The sequence below is a fragment of the Phyllobates terribilis genome, unplaced genomic scaffold (genome assembly GCF_046119375.1).
Source record: "Phyllobates terribilis strain yellow unplaced genomic scaffold, ASM4611937v1 Scaffold_2__4_contigs__length_985480577, whole genome shotgun sequence".
Taxonomy (NCBI): Eukaryota; Metazoa; Chordata; class Amphibia; order Anura; family Dendrobatidae; genus Phyllobates; species Phyllobates terribilis.
This window is the reverse complement of record NW_027362762.1, coordinates 786,851,699-786,877,776: the sequence shown is the minus strand read 5'-3', so window position 1 is coordinate 786,877,776 and position 26,078 is coordinate 786,851,699. Positions and strand designations below refer to the sequence as shown.

Here is a 26,078-nt window from a genome sequence, read left to right as displayed (position 1 = left end):
GCAGCTGCGGTTTGCTTGTACAGGTGATAAGACAAAGCCACATTGTGTCCTGGTGATACAATTAGTTTGATATGTAGCAGATCCAGAATATTTAGCAGGAGAATTGAGTGAAGATAAAATGTTCCCACACAGTTCAGACACTTGGAACAAAGAAGAGATCCCATAGCAACGGTGTAGTATGGAAGTGAGCAAGTAAATGAAGTAAGAAAGCGCTTGCCTGTAGAGTGCAGGGTGGCCGTGCGCTGCCAGTGCTGCATAGGGTAACGCTGGTGCAGAAGCTGCTGGCATCATACACACATTATGGAGTATGCAGCAGTCACGGAGCACAATGAAAGCACTTGTTATCACAGACAGCAGTAGCTAATCCATTAGACTTTTTTTTTTCTTGATTCCATGTAAGGCTTTCCTGTTTTAATTCAGCCTTCTAAACTGGAGGGTGGTAAGCAGTAGCTGAGGATTGGCTAGGACTGAAATATCCATTGGGTGGCAGTAACAGTATCGTTTTTGTGACTTGCAGTTGCAGCAGGCTGGAGAATGCATTCAATCAAATGAGGAGATCTTATTGAAACACTGGATTCATTTATGCATTGCAGTTTCTCCCCCTTTTTTCTGTCTATCTCTGTCTTTCTATTACCTCCCTCCTTGTCTCCTTCTCTTCTCCCTGCTTCCTCTCTTTCTGGATGGTGGCTGTTCATCAAGTTGCATTATTATATGGTGTTCATCTTTATTGGAGATTAGCATCATTCGGGAGCTCGCAGACAACTGATTTTGATTCCTTTTACCTCCTTCTTCATCCTCATTTTGGAGTGCTAGGACCCAGGAGAAACCCTTTCCAGCAGTAGGAGTTTTTTCACATAGCAGTACAGTGCAAGGAAAACCCCATTGGATCTGTTATTGCAGGATACTTGTGAAATATACATACACTGCTTCTTCTTCTCCCCCCCCCCCCCCTGGCTGCATCTTGAATATGGAGAGATCTTACATGTATAGTGGGGCTTTGCTTTGAAAAGGCTGCAGGCACAGAGAAGGTTTTTTTATTCTCCTTGTTGATAACAGACTTCTATGGTTCTTTTTTAATTTCAGTTCTTTTTTTTCATCCTTTTGATTCACACCTGGATTGGATCTTGTACACTGAACATAACTGGCTACTTTGAGAGCTGGAGGAGCAAGCAAAGGTCTGCTAGATGGAATTATCCTGTATGGTGGGGAACTTGGCACTTGTGAATGGGGATTCTTTTGCTGCTGCTTGCTAGCAGAAGAAAAATACATCTTTATATTTCTATCCACATATCAAGGAAATAAAAAAAAAGGTGGATCTGCTGACTAAGCATTGTGATGACCAGCTATCACCTTGCTGACTGATTCCAACAGCAGAATATTTTGGAAGATCGTGCTGGGTAAGATGATTTTCCTTTCCAGAAAGCATGCAGTGGTCTAACTACTGAAACTTGGGTGCTGCTGAATTAAGGGGACTCCCTGATTGCTGCTGCAGACTATTCATGTATATTGGATATGAGAGGGAAATCTATAACTGCAGATAACACTTATGATGATGGTGTGTTATGCCATTAGGGCACCCTGCCTTGTTCTGCCATTTATCATATGCATCTGTATTAGACAGAATTCAGGTCCAGGTAAAGGGTTAATGCAGTATGGCTGATAAGCAATGGCAACATTAAGTCAGATATTAGCACAGATAAAAGCTTTTTCCCACAATGTATAGAATAAGGACAGTAGTGTCTGGTGCATTGATCTCACAAGCTGCAGCAGCAGCACCCTGCATGGTTACATACATATACATCTACTATTCCACCACTGCTCCTTCTGTGCCATTTATTTTTTCTTTCAGCAGGAGGTTAAATGACATTAAGTGTATTGGTATGGATTGGTATGCAATTATTTCTGCAGATTCTGCAGGAGAATAATATAGCTGCAAGCTCTTGGAGGAAAAATAGAGCAGCACAATGCCTGGGCTGGCACAATCAATTTCAAGCACAATCCCTGGTCTGTCACAGTCACTACAGCATTGCTGTCAATTAAAACACATAGATGCCATCAAAAGGATTCCTATACTATAGGCAGCTAGCATTGAGGTCAGTGCATAGGGGATAACTCAATCTGACATGCTGTGGTAGATCCTCCACAGCTAGGGTGAAGCATGGGTTTGGACTTTAACTGGTAGAAGAAAAAAAAAAAAAGAAAAGTTTTGACATGAGGGATCCCCAAAAATCCCTATATTGCAGAGGTCTGATAGGGATGTAAATGAGCCATAGCCCTAAAGTTATGTCTGCTGGGAACTCCAATTCTTGTTGCATCATATTCTATAATGCAGAAAAGGTGATAGGGCATATGACATGCAGCAAGTTAAGGGTATCCCTTGGATAAGCCGGATATGTGGAGGAATACAGAATACCCCACCCAAAGGATTATATAAATAACTTGCTCTAACTTCTCCTGTCACCAGAAGACTAGAAATGAATTGACAGGGAGAGTGGGAGTAAGGAGGGAGGAGAGGATCTTGAGATGAGATTTTGCTGCAATTCTAAAATTGTCTGCCATGCAGTTGGCACCAGCTTTCCCACAGCAGATATATTCCATGGGTCAGTGGACGGCTAATCAAAGCTGCTAGGATTGCACCCCACCTTAATCACAACTCCGGAATATAACAAGTGTACCAGCTAACAATGGTCCCATTGACAAGATCAGCCTGTCGTCTTAGTCAAGGTCAATGTTGAGGCCAAGGCTTTCATCCCATGTTTGCTAACAATGAAGTGGGGTTAGGGAGGTCCTGAAAGGGATTGTGAATAGCAACAACTACGTGGGACTGGAATACAACTAGTTTTCTTGTTTGTTTCTCCATCCATGGCTAAATGAAGCATCTATCCACTAGGCATGTGCACATCTCCGGCAAAGTCGAACAAGTTTGAAGCAATCTAAGAGAAAAACTACAAAGCCATTAACATTGACTGCTATTAGCCATTACACCAATTGGTTTAATATAGGGACTTGTTTAGATTCATACAATAGCATGGATATTACACTGGGTGCCATTTTTCCAAGTCGGCAGGGGTTAAGGGTGGTGCAAATAACACATAACACATATCGCAAAATGACACCAAGTAAAGTCATCTTGTAACGCTTGCTTAAAATGGCTAATATTGGGAAAAATAGTATAATATTTACGTTTATTAAACTTTTATACAAAGAGAAAATTGTCACTTATGTTTACAATCTGATCATTTACAAATATTAGACGTATAATATTTGTGGATGTAGAAAGGCAGGAAATCTCTACTGTATGCAAAGGAATACGGCTCATAAGCCACCAAAGAGCAACCAGGTCCATGGGTGAGGAGACGAGGCAGGATCTAAGTTGTTTAGCATCCTTTGCAGCATGGTATAATTATGTTGAGGCCAGGAAGATGGATGTGTTAGAAAAACCATTTGTCTCATATTCCATTGTACAAGTGATAAGCATACATGATTAATTGCATTTCCAAGATTTCAGAAATACCAGCAAAGCAGGTTCTCAGTAAAGGTCCACAATTCCTTAAGTGATAGTATGTTATCACCATTCACCATATGGAAAGCACAATTTTATTGTTCTGGGGACCTCCTGAAGAGATCATTTCACTGCTAACCTGTGCTACCAGAGCACATTACAAAGCATGGCAGCTTCTGCTTCGTAAGTGAGAGGAATGAGCTTAGAAAGGTTGCAATTTTACTGTTAGGTCTTCATGCTGGCAAAAATACAATCTCTACTCTGACACAATACAGATGGAGAAGACTTTGCTGTACTTTATTATTTACTTTTCTGTATCCACATATCCCACATTACAGTAACTCTTTCACCATGATGGAATGCTTTGCCATGTGCTGGAATGTTATGGAATGGAGTATATAGCTGTCTAGGCCACCTATAGAAAAACAAGGGACTGTATATACTGTATATGGGCAATATACGACACTACATTAAAAGGATAATGTATTAATCTATAAAGATAAAAATGCATTTCTGTCCTAATCTATCTAATGTAATCTATCTATCTATCTAATCTACCTGTCTTTCTCGACTTTTCTGTTGCTTCCCATGATTTATCTATAATGTAATTCCTTTCCATCTGCAATGTGTTGCTTGTTGTCTACGACAGTCTGAGGCTTTTCTCATACAACCATCCTTCAGGGGTCAGAATAGCACTATGGCTGCAGTACTGTAGTAGCTGCTCAGAATACAGTAAGCCACTGTTCATGCATTAGCCTCCATGATCAACGCTCTATAATACCTGCATTCCTTCAGAGATATAATATAACCAACCTTGAATATACACAAAGGAATGATAACACAAGAGGCAGATAGACATAATAAATGACACCGGGATGCATTTTCCAAACCAACAGGATTTACATTGTTTCAGTAATGGCCTGTAGCTTGGAGACTTGTGTTCCTGGATTCAGGATGGCATTTCCATTCTTCTTTTGAGTCTTCACATCACAGATGATACCTAGTATAATGTCTAATTATATTGGTTTGGACGGTTCGAGGGACAATTTTTCATTGTTATAAAAATAGAAAAATACATTTGGGACAAGTAGGTTTTTTATTCAACTATTTCATGTTTAATTTAAGGTTAATACATAATGTAGTAACTACAACGACTAATAATAATTACATTTATAACATATATTCAGCTTCTGCATGGGCATTTATCTAGAATGTTCTTTTACTTTGCCCAGGACTTAAAAACCACTTCCAATTGGAATTGCACTTCATCTTTCCAGTCTAAGGCTGAGTTCCCATCTATCAGTTGTGTTGTCCGATGTTTAGGCCTAAGCCAGACACAACTGTTTGTGCACATGTGCATGAACTGATGTGCTTGATTCCTGAGAATGAGCCCATAGTAATCTATTAGATCAGATCTACCATAAACATCCCGCTAGTATTTCACTACTTCTCCAAATTATAGCCATGCGTGCGGAAATGAGGCCTCAACCTCGTGTAAAACCCATGGGCTGAAAAATTGAAAGTATTCATAAAAGACAATGTAATTACTAGTGATGAGCGAACGTGCTCAGATAAGGGGTTTTCTGAGCATGCTAACAGAGTATCTTCCGCGTGCTCGAAAAATAGGATTGAGTCGCAGCAGCTGCATGTCTCGCGGCTTTTCAACAGCTGCAACACATGCATGGATTGCCTTTTTGTTGGTCAATCCCTGCATATGTTGGGGCTATGTAACAGCTGCGAGATATGCAACTGCGGTGACTCAGACCCATTTTTCGAGCACGCCAAAGATACGTCGAAGAAACCCCTTATCCAAACACATTCGCTCATCACTAGTAATTACCCTTCAGGAAATCTAAATTTAGAAGTACATGGAGACCTTCTTCCTGCAGGAATCTGAGCCAGTTTGTTTGCCACATTACGTTCTTAAGTACAATATTCCCAATTTACTTTCCAATCTATAAACTCCAAGCAATCCCTTCTCACATATCACTTCCTGATCATTTTTTTAAAGGGAATTAGCAGGTTTTTGCTAAGTAATCTGAGGACAACATGAGGAAGCAGTTGAGGAATTTAATTCAACAATATGTCACTTCTTTGGCTGTGTGCTGTTGTTTTCTTACAATTAAGGTTTTATCACTTGGCGATAATCACTGCTGGACTACAGCAGCACATGAGATCTGGTCCGACCACACCCCCTCCTCTGATGAGCAGCTCACTGTCAACAGTCTATGTACATAGAGAGCCTGGTGTGGGCAGAGTACGCTTTTTCAACTCTCCTTCATGTTACATCCAAAAACTCTGCTTTTATTACCACTACTACACTCAGGAACCTAAGTTATACATCACTGTAATCAAGCTCACTTGCCCTCTATCATGCTAATCTCAGATTAAATAGCAAAAACCTGGTGACAGATTCCCTTTAAGCTGTTTCATATTTATAACTGCTACAAGGTACATCATGGAAAGAGAGTGACTTCTGTGATAATTATGTCTAACAAATACATTGATGAAGTGTATATATACAGTGCTGGCAAAAATGAAGAGACCACTGCAAAATTTTCAGTTTCTCTGATTTTTCTCTTTATAGGTATATTTTTGAGTAAAATGTACATTGTTGTTTTAGTCTATAAACTACTGACAACATGTCTCTGAAATTCAAAGCTAAAAATTTTGTATTTATTTGCAGCAAATGATAAAGCGTCAAAAAACTAAAAAAGAACAGCGCTTTCAGACCTCAAAGTACTCATGTTTTAACTCAGGAATAGTTCATAACTCAATATTTGGTGGACTAACTAGGATTTTTAATCACAGCTTTCATGCGTGTTGGCATGTTATCCACCAGTCTCTCCGTGCTTTCCAATAGAAAACTGTTCAGTGGTCTCTTAATTTTTGACAGAGCTGTATATATATACAGTACAGACCAAAAGTTTGGACACACCTTCTCATTTAAAGATTTTTCTGTATTTTCATGTCTATGAAAATTGTACATTCACACTGAAGGCATAAAAACTATGAATTAACACATGTGGAATTATATACTTAGCAAAAAAGTGTGAAACAACTGAAAATATGTCTTATAATCTAGGTTCTTCAAAGTAGCCACCTTTTGCTTTTTATGACTGCTTTGCACACTCTTGGCATTCTCTTGATGAGCTTCAAGAGGTAGTCACTGGAAATGGTCTTCCAACAATCTTGAAGGAGTTCGCAGAGATGCTTTGCACTTGTAGGCCCTTTTGCCTTCACTCTGCGGTCCAGCTCACCCCAAACCATGTCGATTGGGTTCAGGTCTGGTGACTGTGGAGGCCAGGTCATCTGGCGTAGCACCCCATCACTCTCCTTCTTGATCAAATAGCCCTTACACAGCCTGGAGGTGTTTTTGGGGTTATTGTCCTGTTGAAAAATCAATGATGGTCCAACTAAACGCAAACCGGATGGAATAGCATGCCGCTGCAATATAAGACATTTTTTCAGTTGTTTCACACTTTTTTGTTAAGTATATAATTTCACATGTGTTAATTCATAGTTTTGATGCCTTCAGTGTGAATGTACAATTTTAATAGTCATGAAAATACAGAAAAATCTTTAAATGAGAAGGTGTGTCAAAACTTTTGGTCTGTACTGTATATATAATAGTATGTGGCTCACCAATTCACATCCAGGCCTTCTGTTTCTGTGACAGATATATATATATATATATACAGTGCTCAAAAAAATAAAGGGAGCACTTAAACAACAGAATATAACTCCAAGTAAATCAAACTTCTGTGAAATCAAACTGTCCACTTAGGAAGCAAGACTAATTGACAATCAATTTCACATGCTATTGTGCAAATGGAATAGACAATAGATGGAAATTATTGGCAATTCTCAAGACACCCTCAATAAAGGAGTAGTTCTGCAGGTGGGGACCACAGACCACATCTCAGTACCAATGCTTTCTGGTTGATGTTTTGGTCACTTTTGAATGTTGGTTGTGCTTTCACACTCGTGGTAGCATAAGACGGATTCTACAAAACCTAAAAGTTGCTCAGGTAGTGCAGCTCATCCAGGATGGCACATCAATGCGAGCTGTGGCAAGAAGGTTTGCTGTGTCTGTCAGCATAGTGTCCAGAGGCTGGAGGCGCTACCAGGAGACAGGTCAGTACACCAGGAGACATGGAGGGGGCCGTAGGAGGGCAAATACCCAGCATCGGGACCACTACCTCCACCTTTGTGCAAGGAGGAACAGGAGGAGCACTGCCAGAGCCCTGCAAAATGACCTCCAGCAGGCCACAAATGTGCATGTGTCTGCACAAATGGTTAGAAACCGACTCCATGAGGGTGGTATGAGGGCCCGACATCCACAGATGGGGGTTGTGCTGACAGCCCTACACCGTGCAGGGCACTAGGCATTTGTCACAGAACACCAGGATTGGCAAAGTCGCCACTGGCGCCCTGTGCTCTTCACAGATGAAAGCAGGTTCACACTGAGCACATGTGACAGATGTGACAGAGTCTGAAGACGCCGTGGACAGCGATCTGCTGCCTGCAACATCCTTCAGCATGACCGGTTTGGAAGTCGGTCAGTAATGGTATGGGGTGGCATTTCTTTTCAGGGCCGCACAGCCATCCATGTGTTCGCCAGAGGTAGCCTGACTGTGATTAGGTACCGAGATGAGATCCTCAGACCCCTTGTGAGACCATATGCTGGTGCGGTTGGCCGTGGGTTCCTCCTAATGCAGGATAATGCCAGACCTCATGTGGCTGGAGTGTGTCAGCTGTTCCTGCAAGATGAAGGCATTGAAGCTACGGACTGGCCCGCCTGTTCCCCAGACCTGAATCCGATTGAGAACATCTGGGACATCATGTCTTGCTCCATCCACCAACGTCACATTGCACCACAGACTGTCCAGGAGTTGGCGGATGCTTTAGTCCAGGTCTGGGAGGGGATCCCACAGGAGACCATCCGCAACCTCATCAGGAGCATGCCCAGGCATTGTAGGGAGATCATACAGGCATGTGGAGGCCATACACAATACTGAGCCTCATTTTGACTTGTTTTAAGGACATTACATCAAAGTTGTCTGTAGTGTGTTTTTCCACTTTAATTTTGGGAGTGACTACAAATCCAGGCCTCCATTGGTTAATAAATTTGATTTCCATTAATGATTTTTGTGTGATTTTGTTGTCAGCACATTCAACTTTGTACAGAACAAAGTATTCAATGAGAATATTTTTCTTCATTCAGATCTAGGATGTGTTATTTCAGTGTTCCTTTAATTTTTTTGAGCAGTGTATATAAACATATATATGGCATTGTAACTGTACAAGTACAAGTCACAGAGAAGGCCCAGATGTGTTTTGGCGTGCTATATATTAATATAAAGGTTGAAGTACCCTGAAGTTACAGTACCTCTAACTTTCGCAAATATACAGTATACATGTACATATATCAGAGTGGGGTTATGACATTGTTATTTACTTTCAAAGCATCACAATATTAATTAATCAATACAATGTGACAATTATGCTTAAGACAATTTGAGTTATAAGGTAAAATTTATTCATGTCACATACGGTAAAAATATTCAATGTTATTATCATATGGGTTTCTGTCTTGCTTATTTTTTTTTTTTCTATTTTTATTTTTGTGCTACCATTGGTGTATTACAAAATGTTTTTAAAACTCATTAATCTCATTCAGCTTATGAGCAGAATGAGATTTCTGAATTTGAAAAACAGTTTGTAATACACCAATGTTAGCACAAAAATAAAAATAAACAATAATTAAGCAATGCAGATAGCATTTGATAAAAATATTGAATATGTTTACTATATTTATCTTGAATGAATTTTACCATATAAACCAAATTAATTCAGGCACATTATTCACATTGCATTAATGGCCACAATTTAAGCTATACAGTGCTTACAAGTAGTATTCAACCCCCTGCAGATTTAGCTGGTTTGATAAGATGCAAATAAGTTAGAGCCTTCAAACTGCAAACGAGAGTAGGTTTTATGAACAGAAGCATAAATCTTATCAACCAAAAAGTTATGTTGCTCAGTTGGATTTTATTAAATTTTAAACATAAAAGTGTGGGTCAATTATTATTCAACCCCTATGTTTAATATTTTGTGGAATAACCCTTGTTTGCAATTACAGCTAATAATCGTCTTTTATAAGACCTGATCAGGCCGGCACAGGTCTGTGGAGTTATCTTGGCCCACTCCTCCATGCAGATCTTCTCCAAGTTATCTAGGTTCTTTGGGTGTCTCATGTGGACTTTATTCTTGAGCTCCTTCCACAAGTTTTCAATTGGGTTAAGGTCAGGAGACTGACTAGGCCACTCCAACACCTTGACGTTTTCCCTATTGAACCAGGCCTTGGTTTTCTTGGCTGTGTGCTTTGGGTCTTTGTCTTGTTGGAAGATGAAATTACGACCCATCGTAAGATCCTTGATGGAGGAGCGGAGGTTCTTGGCCAAAATCTCCAGGTAGGCCGTGCTATCCATCTTCCCATGGATGCGGACCAGATGGCCAGGCCCCTTGGCAGAGAAACAGCCCCACAGCATGATGCTGCCACCACCATGCTTGACTGTAGGGATGGTATTCTTGGGGTCGTATGCAGTGCCATCCAGTCTCCAAATGTCACGTGTGTGGTTGGCACCAAAGATCTCGATCTTGGTCTCATCAGACCATAGAACCTTGAACCAGTCTGTCTCAGAGTCCTCCAAGTGATCATGAGCAAACTGTAGATGAGCCTTGACATGACGCTTTGAAAGTAAAGGTACCTTACGGGCTCGTCTGGAACGGAGACCATTGCGGTGGAGTACGTTACTTATGGTATTGACTGAAACCAATGTCCCCACTGCCATGAGATCTTCCCGGAGCTCCTTCCTTGTTGTCCTTGGGTTAGCCTTGACTCTTCGGACAAGCCTGGCTTCGGCACGGGAGGACACTTTCAAAGGCTGTCCTGGCCGTGGAAGGCTAACAGTAGTTCCATAAGCCTTCCACTTACGGATGATGCTCCCAACAGTGGAGACAGGTAGGCCCAACTCCTTGTAAAGGGTTTTGTACCCCTTGCCAGCCTTGTGACCCTCCACGATCTTGTCTCTGATGGCCTTGGAATGCTCCTTTGTCTTTCCCATGTTGACCATGTCTGAGTGCTGCTCACAAGTTTGGGGAGGGTCTTAAATAGTCAGAAAAGGCTGGCAAAATAGATCTTTAATCCACACATGTGAAGCTCATTATTCTTGGTGCCTGAACTACTTCTTAATACTTTAGGGGGACCAAACAGAATTCTTGTGGTTTGAGGGGTTGAATAATAAATGACACTCTGAATTAACTTTTAACGTTTTAAAAAAAAACAAACAAAAAAAACAAAAACAAAATTTGCTGCAGTGCATTTCCCACTTCCAGGCTGATCTACAGTACAAATGTCACAATGCCAAGTTAATTCCGCATGTGTCAACCAGCTAAATCTGCAGGGGGTTGAATACTACTTGTAGGCACTGTATGTCATTGAAAGTTCTCCATATTTACATTGCATGCAGTCTATGATGGATGCCAGCGGCATCCCTCACCCATTCTTTCTCATTTAATATATTTAATAGCTATATCACATATCTATTCATCTTGGAGCTACATGTTGACTTTGGCCACAACACACATTGCACCCACAACAAATAGGCCATGCCAGTGTTTCATTACTCCATTATTAAATGCATTGTGCTAGCTGGAACACTCAACTCTCATGAAATCTCGATCCACATTTAGTTATAGCCAATAGTGATTGGAACCTGTTTAATGTCACCCATAGACTATAATAGGATCCATTTAATGGATCCTTCATGAAGATATATTGAAATGGACATAAAGTGTCGGTTTAGCAAAAGTCATGTGGCAGATGTACAATTTGTAGAATAAAATTGCATCTGATAAACAGATTTCGTTTTTACAATATCCTATGTAAAAACATAGTCCGCCTATTACTCTTCTTGTCCTCTGGCAGGATAATATTGCCTTATGGATTCTTTTACTTTGTACATCTGGCTTACAATCAAAGCTAAAGAAAAAAAAACATAAAAAACATAAGGTCCAATTTGTTAAGGCTGGAGATGTACATGCCAGTCTTAAAGGGAACCTTTCATGTAAAATAATGCTATTAACCTTCAATTATTGGGTTAATCAGCGGTGGTACCCGCGCTGAGAGCCCCACTGCAAGGAGTAAATGAACTTTATTACCCCCAGCAGTGTTCGGCTTCCAGTCTCAGGGGCAGCGCCAGCATGGTTTCAGTCACCGCTCTGTGTATACTGAGCGGTGGCTGTATCTGCGCCCCTGGCACTCTGACAGCTCAGTATACACAGAGCAGTGACTGAAACCATGCTGGCGCCGCCCCTATGACTGCAAGAGCAAAGCTTCTGAGGGGGAATAAAGTTCATTTCCTCCTGGCAGCAGGGCTCTCAGTGCGTGTGCTTCACGATGTCAGAACGTTATCGACAGGTTGAGTTATTTTACATGAGAGGTTCCCTATAATGAAGGGGCGATGTCAGAAAAAGATGCGGCTAATTCATTTCAATTTCAATGCCACTTAATGAAGTAGATATATCTTACAAGTGCTGTTTGCCTCCACCAGTAATGAACTCAATTGATCTGGTGACTACTGTGAAAGTGCCAAAAGTCTCAACATTTTTTTTGTTACTTCTGTCAAAAATTCTGATGAAAACACCTTAATGGATTGGACTCATATGTGTAAAAAATCCTTAACCGGTTCCCGACCGCCCACTGTAGATAAACGTCGGCGCTTGCCGGGCTCTGTGCAGCGCCGACGTTTAAAAACGGTGGGTGGTCTCGCAGTGCTCAGGACCCCCAGGGTCCTGCAAGCACTGCGATTCCGGTGCAGAGCGTTAGCTCTGACAGGGTACATCATCGGGACCTGATTAGATCAGGTCCCAGTGATGTTAACCCTTTGCTGTCTTCTATATGCTGTGATCTATAGTGATCGCGGCATATAGGAGACAGCAGGAAGAGAGGGGGTCGTCTTACTTACCTCCGAAGACCTCCGTTTCGTTTGAGGACCTGGGGTTGCTATGGCAGCTGGAGGTCACATGACCGCCTCCAGCTCTGCCATATATGGTGTCCTTCCTGTCTGGCTTCAGCCTGTATGTAGCTGATACCAGACAGGAGACTCTGACTGAAACAGTCAGGGAAGATCTCATGTAATGTAATATATGTCTATTACATTACATGAGAGCAGTGATCAGAAAAATAAAAATTAATGTCCCATACAGGGACTAAGTAAAAATGTAAAAAAAAGTAAAAAAAAAGTTTTTAAACTATTAAAAAAAAAAATCACAAAATAAATAAAAATAAATAAATAAAATATTAAACCAATAAATCCGTAAATTATTACAAAACCAAAAAAAGTACACATATTTGGTATCGCCGCGTCCGAAACAACCCGAGCTATAAAACTGTCACACTAATTAACTCCTTCTGTGCACACCGTAATAAAAATAAATAAAAAACGGAGCAAAAAAATATGCTTTTTCATCATATCGCCAAACAAAAAGTGGAAAAAAATGCGATCAAAAAGCAGAATAGAAATAAAAATGGTACCGCTGAAAACGTCATCTTGTTCCGCAAAAAAAAAGCCGCCATACAGCTCCATCAGCCGAAAAATAAAAAAGTTATAGCGCTCAGAATATAGCAATGCAAAAAAAATATTTTTTTTCTATAAAATTGTTTTATTGTGTAAAAGCGCCAAAACATAAAAAAATACAGTAAGTGTAATATCGCTGTAAACGTACTGACCCGAAGAATAACACTGCCAGATCACTTTTACCACACGCAGAACGGCATAAAAAAAAACTCAAAAAACAATTCCTGAAGTGTTTGTTTTTGTTAACTTTACCTCCCAAAAAACGGAATAGAAAGCGATCAAAAAATGTCACGTGCCCAAAAATGGTTCCAATAAAATTGTCAACTCGTCCCGCAAAAAACAAGCCATCACATGACTCTATCGGCCGAAATATGGAAAAATTATAGCTCTCAAAATATGGTGATGCAAAAACTAGATTTTGCAAAAAAAGCGTATTTTAGTGTGTGACAGCTGTCAGTCATAAAAACCCGATATAAATCTGGTATCTCTGTAATCGCACCGACCCGAAGAATAAAGTAATCTAATCAGTTATATCACACGAGGAACGGCATAAAAAATAAATAAAACAAATATTATTCACCTGCTACTGATTTGTTTATTATGTCTCCCAAAGATCCCAGTAAGGCTCTGCTCACATTTATCCTGTGCTCTGCGCTGAGCACTTACACCAGAGTTTCCGTGTAAATCTCTGAAATACGTGATTCAGCCAGAACACATGATGGAAGATTCCCTGTAATGAGGCAGATATAGGCCACTGTGGATGCCGTCTAGCCTGGGATCCCACGGTGTCATTTGTTTTAGGCGTGCATAAAAGTGCGGTTGGCCACAGTTTTGTGCACTTCTGAAAAAAAGGACACCACTAAACAGAGGCCAGACGGAGTCCAGAGTAACTCTGCTGCCTCATTACAGTGAATGGATCCTGCAGGGGTTTCATCTGAATTACATCACTTGGAAAATTAGATGGAAACCCCGATGTAAGTGCTCAGCCTAGAGCGCCGGATAAATGTTACGTAAAATGTTCCCAATAAAAGCTTCAACTCAGTCCTCAAAAAAAGCTAGTCCCCACTCAGGTCCATCATCTGTTAAAAATATAAGGGACTTCCAAGTTACTGGTAGCAGAAAGGCTCTGGAAAAGCAAAATGGTCCTTGCCCCCCAAAAGAAATTCAGAAAATGTTGTGCTCCCAAATCCAAATGCCTATTCTACAATAATTTGTTCTCCAATTGTCAAATAGCGCTCCTTCCCCCTCAAATCTCACCGTATGGCTAAGTGGTACGATACAGCCACATATGGGGTATTGACACTTTTAGAAGAAATTGTGTGACACATTTCGGCACCATTTTTACCCATTGCCCTGTGTGAAAATGTAAAATCTGAGGGTAAAACATTTTTTTGTGGTAAAAATATAATTATGCTTTTTTCACTGCCCAATGGTATAAATTAAAAAATTAAAAAATGCTCACTACTTCCCTAGATGAATTCCTTGAGAGGTGTAGTTTACAAAATGGGGTCACTTGTGGGGGTTTCTGCTGTTTTGGCATGTCAGGGGCTCTCAAATGTGACATGGTGTCTGCTGCCTATCCCAGCCAACATAGCGCTTCTTTCTCTTCCGAACCCTGCCGTACACCAAAGCAGTGGTTTTCCCCCACATATGGGGTATCGGCGTACTCAGGAGAAATTGTACAACAAATTTCATGGTTCAATTTATCCTGTTACCCTTATGATAATGCAAAATTAGGGAATGAAAAACATTTTTTATGGGAAAAATGTGAAAATTTTATTTTTACGGCTCAATATTATAAACTTCTGTGAAGAAGCTGGGGGTGCAAGGTGCTCACCACACATCTAGATAAGTTCCCTAAGGGGTCTAGTTTCCAAAATGGTGGCACTTGTGGGGGGTTTCCACTGTTTAGGCACATTAGGGGCTCCCCAAATGTGACATGGCGTCCGCTAATTATTCAAACAAATTTTACATTCAAAAAGTCAAATGGCGCTCCTTCCCTTTCAAACCCTGCCATGTGCCCAAACAGTAATTTGCCTCCACATATGGGGTATCAGCATGTTCAGGAGAAATTGCATAACAAATTTCATGGTGCAATTTATCCTATTACCCTTATGATAATGCAAAATTAAGGGATGAAAAACGGTTTTGTGCGGAAAATTTGAAAATTTTATTTTTACAGCTCAATATTATAAACTTCTGTGAAGCACCTTGGGGTTCAAGGTGCTCACCACACATCTAGATAAGTTCCCTAAGGGGTCTAGTTTCCAAAATGGTGTCACTTGTGGGGGGTTTCCACTGTTTAGGCACATCAGGAGCTCTCCAAACGCAACATGGCGTCCGCTAATTATTCAGACAAATTTTACATTCAAAAAGTCAAATAGCGCTCCTTCCCTTCCGAACCCTGCCGTGCGCCCAAACAGTGGTTTTCCCTCACATATGGGGTATCAGCACGCTCAAGAGAAATTGCACAAAAAAATTTGGGGTCCATTTTTTCATGTTACCCCTGTGAAAATAAAAAAATTGGGTCTAAAGTAACATTTTTGTGAAAAAAGTTAAATGTTAATTTTTTTCTTCCACATTCCAAAAATTCCTGTGAAGCACCTGAAGGGTTAATAAAGTTCTTGAATGTGGTTTTGAGCACCTTGAGGGGTGCAGTTTTTAGAATGGTGTCACTTTTGGGTATTTTCTGTCATAAAGACCCCTCAAAGTGACTTCAAATATGATGTGGTCCCTAAAAAAATGTTTTTGTAAATTTTGTTGGAAAAATGAGAAATCGCTGGTCAACTTTTAACCCTTATAGCTCCCTAACAAAAAAAAATTTGGGTTCCAAAATTGTGCTGATGTAAAGTAGACATGTGGGAAATGTTATTTATTAACTATTTTGTGTGACATATCTCTCTGATTTAAGGGCATGAAAATTCAAAGTTTGAAAATTGCAAAATTTTCAACATTTTCGCCAAATTTCCGATTTTTTCACAAATAAACGCAAGTGATATCGAAGAAATTTTACCACTATCATGAAGTACAATATGTCACGAAAAAACAATCTCAGAATCAGGGGAATACGTTGAAGCGTTCCAGGGTAATTACTTCATAAACTGGCAGTGGTCAGAATTGAAAAAATTGTCCCGGTCACGAAGGCAAAAACAGGCTCTGGCGCGAAGTGGTTAAGTGTATGGTAAAAACAATAAGTCTTTAGGTTATTTTGACCTAAAATCCGTAGGTACAACCCAGAGCCTTCATTATGTTACAACTATATGTAACTCCATCGAATTGAACTGCAACATACCTAGCACAAGGATAAAGGCCCACATACTGTAGGATCACTGCTTCATATTTCAGATGGAAGGACTGTTTCCAATAAAAGATGGCATGCTACATTTGAAAAAATTGCATCAAGTGAAGCCTACTATGTCAATATGCTGCTGTGAATGGGGGGCAGTGTATTGTGAAATGTCAAACATAACATTTTTTTTTTTAACACGTTAGCCTCCAAATAATTTGCTAGTGAGGTCATTATATACAGAGGCTTGCACACATTATTAATGAGACAGATGGCAGGTTAGATTTACAGCTGTACACAATTCTCACAATTTGATATTTTTATCTTGAAGGTGGAAGGCATCAGATTAAAAGTCAATGTTTTCAGATTTGGTGATTTGTCACAAGAAATAATCCAGGATCATTTTAGATAGCATGAATGAATCATAATGAAGCCGGCACTGTGACACTACATCTAGGGCACTAAGACGTAACAGGCGCAAAATAATGCTTCCCTGTGGAAGGAAGAAAATGATGTGTGTCCCTGCACATAATAATAATAATAATAATAATAATAATAATAATAATAATAACAGTAATAATAATGTGATCCTTCTAATAACATCTATACAGATTTATACATATTCTGCCATAGTGTTTTCACCTAATATTGTTATGTTTCTGCTGTGCAGCTTTAGAGGCCAAATGCTAGATTTTTGAAGGCGCCATAGTCTGATATGTGAAAATGTGTCAGACAAAGGCACTTCAAGCCCAGGTTCTACGCTACTCATTTTGATAACGAAGTAGCTGACAACACAACAGCCCACCCACCTATTCATCAGGAGGACATTAATATACAGTCATGGCCAAAAGTTTTGAGAATGGCACCAAAATTATATTTTCACATGATCTGCTGGCCTCTGGTTTTTATTAGTGTTTGTCTGATGTTTATATCACATTCAGAAATATAATTGCAATCATATTATGAGTACCAATAGGTTATATTGACAGTTAGAATGAGTTAATGCAGCAAGTCAATATTTGCAGTGTTGCCCCTTCTTCTTCAAGACCTCTGTAATTCTCCCTGGCATGCTCTCAATCAACTTTTGGACCAAATCCTGACTGATAGCAGTCCATTCTTGCATAATCAATGCTTGCATTTTGCCAGAATTTGTTGGTTTTTGTTTGTCCACCCATCTCTTGATGATTGACCACAAGTTCTCAATGGGATTAAGATCTGGGGAGTTTCCAGGCCATGGACCCAAAATCTCTATGTTTGTTCCATGAGCCTTTTAGTTATCACCTTTGCTTTATGGCAAGGTGCTCCATCATGCTGGAAAAGGCATTGTTGGGCACTAAACTGCTCTTGGACGGTTGGGAGAAGTTGCTCTTGGAGGACATTCTTGTACCATTCTTTATTCATGGCTGTGTTTTTAGGCAAGGCTGTAAGTGAGCCGATTCCCTTGGCTGAGAAGCAACCCCACACATGAATGGTTTCAGGATGCTTTTCAGTTGGCATGAGACAAGACTGGTGGTAGCGCTCACCTCTTCTTCTCCGAATAAGCTGTTTTCCAGATGTCCCAAACAATCGAAAAGGGGATTCATCAGAGAAAATGACTTTGCCCCAGTCCTCAGCAGTCCACTCCTTGTACCTTTTGCAGAATATCAGTCAGTCCCTGATGTTTTTTCTGGAGAGAAGTGGCTTCTTTGCTGCCCTCCTTGAAACCAGCCCTTGCTCAAAGAGTCTCCGCCTCACAGTGCGTGCAGAAGCACTCACACCAGCCTGCTGCCATTCCTGAGCAAGCTCGGCACTGCTGGTAGTCTGATCCCACAGATGAAACAGTTTTAAGATACGGTCCTGGCCCTTGCTGGTCTTTCTTGGGCGCCCTGGAGCCTTTTTGACAACAATGGAAGCTCTCTCCTTGAAGTTCTTGATGATGCGATAAATTGTTGACAGAGGTGCAATCTTTGTAGCTGCGATACTCTTCCCTGTTAGGCCATTTTTTTGCAGTGCAATGATGGCTGCACGTGTTTCTTTAGAGATAACCATGGTTAACTGAAGAGAAACAATGATACCAAGAACCAGCCTCCTTTTAAAGTGTCCAGTGATGTCATTCTTACTTAATCATGACTGATTGATCGCCAGTCCTGTCCTCATCAACACCCACACCTGTGTTAATGGATCAATCACTAAAACGATGTTAGCTGCTCCTTTTAAGGCAGGACTGCAATGATGTTGAAATGTGTTTTGGGGGTTAAAGTTCATTTTCTGGGCAAATATTGACTTTGCAAGTACAGTAATTGCTGTTAAGCGGATCACTCTTTGACACTCAGGAGTATATGCAAATTGCCATTACAAAAAATGAAACAGTAAACTTTGGAAAAATTACTATTTGTCTCATTCTCAATACTTTTGGCCATGACTGTAGAAAGGCTGCACAGGGTAGGCAGATGCATTACTTGCTTGGTGTGCCACAAGAAATAATGTCCCTATTATCTAACAGTGCAAGTTACTGCTTTTTTTGTTAAAAAAAGTCCTAAAAGGACTTTTTTTTCCAATTCTTGAAAACCTTTCAAAGGCTTTAGCTTGAATATGCTTGCAGTAGTATCTCAAGTTGTGTCATTGCTTGCAACTTCACCACTACAGAAGTTCCAGCTTTTGGTTCCATTTTCCTTTTGGTTACATTATATAACTGTACAGTATAATGTCTTTAGCTGAAACATTTTTATAGATTTCTGTTTATAAATTTAGATTATATTTTTAAGAGGGTTTCCACTACTGGACATAGACCCAGGATGCACCATAAAATAATTAAAAAAATAAAATTAAAAAATTGCTTATGTCAGGTGACTAATATAGGACATAGCTCTGAGATCAGAGGAAAGGTTCTGGTCTGGAAAGTATAGATGTAACAGCCATGGCAGTACTTACTCCATTACTTGGTGCTAGGTGGCACTCACACTGTGATTACTTTCAGTCATTGTAAGCACAGGTGTATTTATGTTAGCGTTATTTAAGCTTGTTCCTTTCTAGTCAGTTTCCTCTGTGTGTTATTCTGTAGCCTCAATAGTTAATAGTACTGCTGGAGCCAGGGGCCAGATATCTCCCTATTTAAACCTCCTGCACCGGTCCCTGGTTGCTAGTTTGGCAATTGCCCATCTGCCTTATGATTCCGCCTTCGATCTGGACTTTCTGGTTTTAACGCGGCTTCCTGGATACCCTTTGCTTGTCAGACAGAGCTCCTGGCTGGCAATCCTGTACAACTGCCGATGACAATAGAGTTGTTTTTTTTTATACTTTGTGCTGTACCCTGTGGCTAGTAATAAGAGGATGTCTAGTATGAGACAACCCCCTTTAACAGTTCCAAACTGGAGGAGCTGTCCCTCTTTCATCAGGGTTATAACCCAACTCCAACTAGCAGTCAGCAGTATCTCTACAGCATGGCAATGTCTTCTTGTCTCCTGATCGTGCCAGTTCACTGCATGTGTGTCACTCAGGATACTGCTGTCATTGCCTCACCCCCTCAACCTTCTGCGAGGGATCCAAACATCTGTTGGTGTTCTGTACATACTATATATATAGACAGTCAATTAAATATGTCTGTTTTCTTGAAGTTATTACTAGGATTGGAACTCACAACCTCCGGCATGGCAGGCAAAAGCTTCAACTGTGAGCCACAGGTTGCACAGCGAAGTATTGCAGATTTCTCTCTGCCTTCATATCTAAGTTGTGATGTGTCTTGGCCTCAGGGCTAAATGGAACGTTGAGAAGATGGCATGAGGGGGGATCTATAAAATCAATAACAAAGATTTGAAATATGATGGGAGTCTGGAAAACTTGACAGAAAGATGACGGAGCTCATTATTGTCTGTGGAGAGAGTTGGCCTCTACGGATGTGCGTTTAATGATAGATCCTCCTCAGTCGGCTTTTCATTGCTCGGTTCTTATAATGGAACAGAACAATGGACGGGTTTAACAATGGTGTTGTTAGGAGGGCGGTTGCAGACAACTTTATTGTAATGGAACGCAACCGACCCCGGGGTCCGCAATGCAGCCTAATGGACTGCTGCCGAACACTTTCCGGGTGGAAAGGAAAGCGACAACTAAATTGATAACTGGTCCGTGTTAACAGCACACCGGACCGGGTAAGGCGATACACTCTATCTCCGTTAACTGCACGGAGGGAGAGCGACCGGCGACGCACCTATCAACTATCTTAGCCCTTCGTGTTAATGCACACGGAAGGGTAAGACGGTTCGCACAATCTCCAAGGACCGCAGGGAGACGTGCGACCGTGGGAGAAGCAGGAGCCCTGTATTTGATACAGGCGCTACACTATGGGGAATGGTGCTAAAGCGGTTCACACAATCTCAAAGAACCGCAGGGAGATGTGTGACTGGAGAAGAAGCAGTAGCCCTGTCTTCGGTACAGGCGCTACGCTATAGGAGATGGCGCTAATATGTGGGTGTGATACCCGCCGGGTATTCGTGCACTCAGCCGGCGTGCTACCGGACTGAGCAGACCCGCTCTATATGGCTCAAGCTACCTGCCTGAATAAAGCTATGGCTCTTAGAGGAGCCCAAGAGTTTAAGCATGCACACCACAAACAACCAGCTCAAATGATCTGAACGCGTCGCCATATTTGTGGGCGGGCCTTTTAAAGATTAAGCCCTGCCTACCGACGCGCCATTGGTGACGTTACCCGTGGACCAATCAGGTGATGCCAGATCACCGGGTCAGGTGGGTGCCAACCCACCCATCATGATCCGCCAGGTCACGGACATGCTCCGTGCGGCAAATCCTGGACTTAGATTCCACAAGCCCTGTCTCCCTCTGCAACCAAGGCTTAACATTGCTAGGCACAACTACCTGGGAGACAAACAGTGCTCACGGACCAGCTAGGCATTGGGGCTGATGGTGATGCTGAGCAGCATCAACCCTGGCTGGACTTAAATGGGAGACCAAAGAAGGTACTGGACCCGTTTCAAATCCAGCACCAGACCAACACCTAACAGGTGTGAACAAATCCTTAAAAGGGGTTGTCCATCACTTTCTAACATTTTCTTTATATGACCAGGATTGAATGAAATGCATCCTTTGTCTTTTTTGAAAGTTACTAGGTATAATATTTATCATAAGGAATATGTTACCTTATCATCCGTGGTGGATTTTGTAAAATTTTATCTATATGCCTGGCACGGAAATTCATATAAATTCTGTCCCATGTGGACTTATCCTTACAGGTTAACTAGGGAAAGATAATTGTCTAATATTTTCTGACATTTGTCTTGTAATTTTAAATAACGAAAAAAATATTATTTAATATCTTTAATTTTATTATTAGTAACTTGTGTGGAACATTAGGCTGCTAATAGTAAGATAATGACCCCAGGGTTTAGATTTTGCTATTGTCACTTATCACTTCTCAACAATAACAACTTTTCACTTGTTAATGCTTAATTATACAATTTAATCATGTTCATATTATATACACTGTAGACTTCAAAGTCTCATCACCAGCCTTATAAATATAATAGTAAGGATAAAGACACATATGTTACAGTTTACATGATCATGGTTTGGTAGTTACAAATCTGGTACAAGCTTGGAGGTTACAGATGGTGTCAGTCGAGAACTGTTACTCTAACAAGGAGGCTTTGAGTGTGGCGGGTACTCCAAAAGTGGGCTTCCTGTGGTAGCAACTTGGCACAGTTTTTTAAGGCACTTGCCAAGCTTATTATCTGGCATATTTCAGACTTGCATTTACCGCATTTTTGGTATATCTCAAACCTCCAGTGATTCCTCAGGCCCTGATTGTCACAAGCTGGCACCTTGCTCGGTAGTGCACTCACTCTCTTTCCTTTTGATCTATTTATTTCCTTGGACCACTCAATCTCCTCTGTGGTCATCTCTGCGCTCACATTTTTTAACAGCATGAGCAAGTTAACTAAGCCACTGCACACTGCATGCGCAGAAATTATGACATATCAAGTTCAGGTTACACATTATGACCATGGACTTTGCTCAGTCATAACAGTGCCCTAAGCAGTATTAAAATACCACAGTAATGAAATATTATGGCAAACAGTACATGTAATGAAAAACGTAAGATATATAGTAGTAACATCATTATAAATAATAAAAATATATACACATAGTACACAAAGATGAAGACAAAATCCAACAGACACCATTTTAAGGGTAAGTCCCACTTTTAAGAGTTATCAAATATCCTTTTATTAATGCTAATCACCTATCCATCTGCAGTATACCATCGTATTGGAGTGGTGGCTGGACATGATCTCATTTCACTTTCTATAGGACAGCTGGAGATAGCTGAATTGCGAGTGTGTCTTTTTCTTTTAGTCCAATAGTCATTGAGTGGAGCGGTGGTGTTCATGTCTGGCAATGCTCCATTGAGACTGGGCTCTGCATATCTCCGTTTTTAGGATTGGTGGGGGTTCCAACAGCCGGACCTCCACCAATCAGCAAGTTATGATCTGTCCTATGATTACATAATAACTTCTAAATATGGGCATAACCCTTTAAATGGGTTGTTCGAAACTAAAATATATTTTAATCCTAAATGCCTATTTATTTATGTCATAATCTAATCTTTTTTCTAATATACCTTAATTAAAAAGTCCCTATCGTTCCCCAACTACACTATCTTACTGAATTTTTTTTTACTACTTCCTCTTTCATGACGCTTCATTTGAAAATCCCAGTGCGTGCTGTGATACTCAAATGCACTGACATCAGGGGTGAGAGGCTGCAGTCACTGCCATAGCCTCTGCCCTGCCCCTAAAGCATCATCAGTGACCTCCATTTCACTATATGGGCTAGAACCTGTTCTACTGAGCATGCATCGGTTGTCAATTTCAACATATCTTTCTATCTACAGTACAGACCAAAAGTTTTGACACACCTTCTCATTTAAAGATTTTTCTATATTTTCATGACTATGAAAATTGTACATTCACACTGAAGGCATCAAAACTATTAATTAACACATGTCGAATTATATACTTAACAAAAAAGTGTGAAACAACTGAAAATATGTCTTATATTCTAGGTACTTCAAAGTAGCCACCTTTTGCTTTGATGACTGCTTTGCACACTCTTGGCATTTTCTTGATGAGCTTCAAGAGGTAGTCACCGGAAATGGTCTTCCAACAATCTTGAAGCAGTTCCCAGAGATGCTTAGCACTTCTTGACCCTTTTGCCTTCACTCTGCGGTCCAGCTCAACCCAAACCATCTCGATTGGGTTCAGGTCTGGTGACTGTGGAGGCCAGGTCATCTGGCGTAGCACCCCATCACTCTCCTTCTTGGTCAAATAGCCCTTACACAGCCTGGAGGTGTGTTTGGAGTCATTGCCCTGTTGAAAAATAAATGCCGCTGCAAGATGCTGTGGGAGCCATGCTGGTTCAGTATGCCTTCAATTTTGAATAAATCCCCAACAGTGTCACCAGCAAAGCACCCCCACACCATCACACCTCCTCCTCCAAGCTTCACAGTAGGAACCAGGCATGTAGAGTCCATCCGTTCACCTTTTCTGCGTCGCACAAAGACACGGTGCTTGGAACCAAAGATCTCAAATTTGGACTCATCAGACCAAAGCACAGATTTCCACTGGTCTAATGTCCATTCCTTGTGTTCTTTAGCCCAAACAAGTCCCTTATGCTTGCTGCCTGTTCTTAGCAGTGGTTTCCTAGCAGCTATTTTACCATGAAGGCCTGCTGCACACAGTCTCATCTTAACAGTTGTTGTAAAGATGTGTCTGCTGCTAGAACTCTGTGTAGCATTGACCTGGACTCTAATCTGAGCTGCTGTTAACCCGCAATTTCTGAGGCTAGTGACTTGGATAAACTTATCCTCAGAAGCAGAGGAGACTCTTGATCTTCCTTTCCTGGGGCGGTCCTCATATGAGCCAGTTTCTTTGTAGCGCTTGATGGTTTTTGCAACTGCACTTGGGGACACTTTCAAAGTTTTCCCAATTTTTCGCACTGACTGACTTTCATTTCTTAAAGTAATGATGGCTACTAGTTTTTCTTTACTTAGCTGCTTTTTTCTTGCCATAATACAAATTCTAACAGTCTGTTCAGTAGGACTATCAGCTGTGTATCCACCAGACTTCTGCAAACACAACTGATGGTCCCAACCCCATTTATAAGGCAAGAAATCCCACTTATTAAACCTGACAGGGCACACCTGTGAAGTGAAAACCATTTCCGGTGACTACCTCTTGAAGCTCATCAAGAGAATGCCAAAAGTGTGCAAATGAGTTATGAAAGCAAAAGGTGGCTACTTTGAAGAACCTAGAATATAAGACATGTTTTCAGTTGTTTCACACTGTTTTGTTGAGTATATAATTCCACATGTGTTAATTCATAGTTTTGATGCCTTCATTGTGAATGTACAATTTTCATAGTCATGAAAATACAGGAAAATCTTTAAATGAGAAGGTGTGTCCAAACTTTTGGTCTGTACTGTATCTATCTAGTATCTATCTTCTAGCTGTTATCTATGTCATATCTATCTAGATATCTCATATCTATCTATATATTCCATATATACTTACCTATCTATCTATCTTTCTATCTATCTATCTCATATATATCTATCTATATATCTATCTATCCCATATCTATCTATCTATCTATCCATCCCATATCTATCTCATATATACAGTATGTGTTATCTGTCTATCTCATATCTATCTATTTTATATATATATAAAAATATATATGTATATACAGTATATCTGTATATCCCATATCTATCTATCTATCTATCTATCTATCTATCAAATCAAATCAAATGGGCTTTATTGGCAGATCTAAGTACATGTTAGCATGGCCAAAGCAAGTGGTAAAATAATGGGGAGATGGGGTAGTGATGGGGACACATCCAGGGTGGGGTATAGTGGTCCATGACATATCAGGCTCCTCTGTGGCAGGCACAGACATATTTTTGCTGCTATGGCCGCTGCACTTTCCGCTTCATCCAGTAGTTTAGGCAGTTTCTCTTCCTCTTCCATGGAGATGAAGTCTGGGAGGAGATCGGACAGTCTCCTGAAGTCTGTGTCTCTCACTGTGAAGTATTTGGGGCACCTCAGCGAGAAATGGTCCTCATCCTCCATGGCCTCCTGGGGGCACTGCTGGCAGAGTCTGTGCTCTCGGGGCATGTAGCTCTGTCGGTGCAACCCGAATTTGATGAGTTGGCTGTGGGCACTCAGTCTGTACTGGATCAGGATCTGTCGCTCTTTGGGGTTTGCTAGTTTCTCTAGATATGGGGCCAGTTTGTATTACCATTGTAGGTGGCAGGCAGGCGCTGTTTGATGTGCTCCAATAGACTTGGAGGAGGTGTTTGCAGAACTCAAGGTGGAATATTTCTGTTGGCCCAGCGTCCCACTTTGACCAGTTTTGGTATGAGACTGGACCCCAGACTTCGCTGCCGTACAGAAGGATTGGGGCAATGATGGTATCAAAGATTTTTAGCCAGACAGTTACAGGTGTCTTAAGATGGTACAGATGTCTTCTGATGGCATAGAAAGTTTTGAATGCCTTGTCTTTGTCATATCTATCTATCTCATATCTATCTGCAGTATTTTCACTCATCTGTGTATCATGTTCACCCTAGGCTTTGCGAGAAGAAAGTGAACGC

At 40.8% G+C, this 26,078-nt stretch overlaps 1 protein-coding gene across 1 annotated transcript in view; it reads left to right on the top strand.

The window, feature by feature from the left end:
- The first annotated feature begins 484 nt into the window (after positions 1-484).
- IL1RAPL1 (interleukin 1 receptor accessory protein like 1) overlaps positions 485-26,078 on the top strand; it is a 2,084,623-nt gene continuing 2,059,029 nt past the window's right edge. The window contains exon 1 of the mRNA XM_073667404.1: positions 485-1,397. The gene's annotated coding sequence lies outside the window, so the exon portion shown is untranslated. The remainder of the gene's footprint in view (positions 1,398-26,078) is intronic.